Raw genomic sequence first — 3,210 nt, forward strand, 5'->3', positions numbered from 1 at the left:
GAATATTGTCATAAAAGCGGCCTTAATAGTTCGTGTCAACACCACCAGAGTCACTGTAGAGCGCAATGGGCGCAATATTGATGTGAAACCAACGAGCACAGAATACGTGCTCGTTGTGTGAAACATTGAAAGCGGATTATTTTTTATTTATTTATTTTATTTTATTTTTTTACTGTTGGTCAGGCATGCTGGCTTCCAGATCAGGAGGTCCCGGGTTCGATTCCCGGGCTAGGCTCTCGGTGAATTTTTCTTGAAGAAGAGGAATTCCCTGGGTGTCTAGAGTCTGGAAATTTGTGTGATTGTGAGTATGCCGGGTTAATATAAATTAACCAATCATCACAATATAAAAATACGTCAGGACTGTCGCTGGGCAGTAACTTGAACACACGTTTCAGCGTCACATTGATGACAAGTAACTCCATATGTTAGCACAACCATAAAGCATCTAATAGATGCTATAGAGTTACCAACAATGAAAAAAAAATAAAATAAAATAAAATTAAAAAAAAAATAAGAAAGTTTTGAGAAAAGAAATGCGAAGTCACGCTTGACGTGCGCAATATTGTTTTAAACTAGTTTCTTAACTTGAAGCTGCGTCTCCCTTGGGACAATTTGGACATTCTGAGCCCATTTCACTTTTTTATGTAAATTAGGCATAGGCTACTCTTTTCCCGCACCCAGTATGGACACCATTTTTCCGGGATCCATACTTAAGCAATGGCAGAATTTCAAATGCTTACTGTAACAACACTATAAGTCACAGCCGAATAATATTAGTAGTTAGGCCATGAATCAATGTAATTTATGTGACCACGCCCAATGAAACCACCTCCTCTCGCTACGGGAATTAGGGTGCCAAAGCTGCGCGGACTTTCTCAGTAATATCTCGACATCGAGAGCTGCTACACACCTGGCCAACCATTCGTTTGATTTTTAATTGCGATTTCTACAAAATTAAAGTGATAATATACACGTATCGAACACTCTGGACGAACCATTACGAAAAATTTGTGAGCTAGGACTAATTTTGGAATGTCGCTTCACATGAAAAGAATATAATTATATTGCATGCTCATTATTAATTACTTCTCTTAACATAGACCGCTAATCTTCTCCATCTGTAAACAACTGCATGTAGCAAAGCTTACGAAAGTTGTGTAGAGATAAGAATTTCTTAACTCACAAAAGTCATATTTTGGTGTTCTTTTAAATTCACTTCTAGGATGAATGGTTACATTATTTAAAATTTTATTTTCCTACAATATCTTTTGCAACTGGATGAACAATGTAACGTGATTTGTTGCTATACTGTCTGCCATTTACTTTCATCAAGTTACAAAACCTGTTATAATTTCAATATGTAAACCAGTTTTGCAAATTCAACAGGTCACCTTTTATTTTTACGCAAAAATGAAACAAAATCACATCACAAGAAAACTAATTACCGATAAGTTTAATCATTATACATTAAAAGTGAGTATTTTTCTTATCTCCAAGCTATGTCATATTCATTGCCCATCGTTATCATTACTTCATCCTCAGAAGTTTCATATCCAAGATTTTGTTCTTAAAATAGCTGGTAAAAAAAATGGAGCTTTACGACATCCAAGGAGCCTATTAACAGCGTTCACTTTTTCTGACATCAGTTACACATCTTTAGGATCCTCTGGGGTCTGACACATTCCTACAATATTTTCTTCCTTTTGTTAATGCTTTTCACTCTACTCCTAAAATTACAAGAAGATTCTCCTCTAACAAGGACAGTTGTCTTAGTCTTACTAAGATTAAGGATAATTCTTTTTGCCTTTTGAAACTGGAAAAGCCATTTCCAGGCTATTTCAAGATACCTTCCTGTCACCAACAGCACAGTCCTTTCCAAGATGAACAAGTATTCCAAATGTGTGAAGAACCTTGAGGTAATCCTCGGGGATTTCAGTAACACTTCTAGTATAAAAGTTTAATTCCAATTTTCCAAATACCCTACCTCGGACAATCAAGGAATGGCCAAATTATTATTAGTAAAAACATTTTTACAAATTTGATTATCAATAAAGAAATGAATTATGGAAATTCATGTTGTCACCACTGTGGAGTAACGGTTAGCATGTCTGACCTGAAACAAGCAGGCCCAGGTTCAAATCCTAGTTGAGGCAAGTTATCTGCTTGAGATTTTTTCCATTATGAGCAAATGCTGAGTAACTTTCGGCAATGGACCCAGGACTCATTTTGCTGGCATTATTACCATTTCACTCAGACGCTAGATAACCATAGCAGATGTTAAAGCATCATAAAATAACGAATTAGAAATCCGTGTTCCTTTTCATTATTAGATGCTTTATTAAGAGGAGAGGATGGTTAAATATAGTGAAAAACCAGTAAATTTTCAAAAGTTTTTTTTCCTTTACAGCAATCTTTGATATGTGAAAAATATATTACATAAAATTTAATGCAAATTTATGATATTAGCTGCTGTGTCGCCATTTTTAAAGCTCTGATGTACAGAGTTTTAAGTGACAAACTTTGATGGCAATTTCTCGTAAATTAATTAATTAATTAATTTTTTTTCAAAAGATATTTTTAAATGCTGACATGTGAAAAATGCATTATTACATAAAATTCAATGCACATTTATGGCCGTGTCAGCTTTTGTAATGCCATTTTTAAAGCTCTGGTGCAAAGGGGTTTTTAAATAACAATAAACTTTGATTGCAGTTTCCCATAACTTTGTTTTATTCCATACAGAAAGTTACATAGCTTCGGAACTATTAATGCTACATGCATAATGTTTGGTACACATTCTTTATGCTATTAGGAAACTTTTCTATGAAAAATAAATTTATTTTGTTGCATTTGAAAAGTATGCCTCCATATTTCTATAAAATAACTAAAATTCATTCTTAAAATTAATTTTTTATCTTAAAATTTTGAAAGCCAATATCAAAACTGCATTCCAGACATTTTAAACATGCTTTTATAAGTAAAATTCATAGAAATTTTGAATTGAGGGGCGTTTTCACAAAACTCGTTATCTACATTTTTTTCGATTTTGAGATTTTAGCGTATCCTTATGTTTTTGGATCAGGAGAATCCAATGGTGCTATCAGAATTAAGCTAAAGTTGGTAAGTATATCAGTAAATTGGTCTTGAAATAAAAGAGATTTTTCAAAACTCGGTATCTACAGTTGTGTATTTTAGAAAAGAGCTCTCTTG

This window comes from Periplaneta americana, chromosome 12 (genome assembly GCF_040183065.1).
Source record: "Periplaneta americana isolate PAMFEO1 chromosome 12, P.americana_PAMFEO1_priV1, whole genome shotgun sequence".
NCBI classification, from domain to species: domain Eukaryota; kingdom Metazoa; phylum Arthropoda; class Insecta; order Blattodea; family Blattidae; genus Periplaneta; species Periplaneta americana.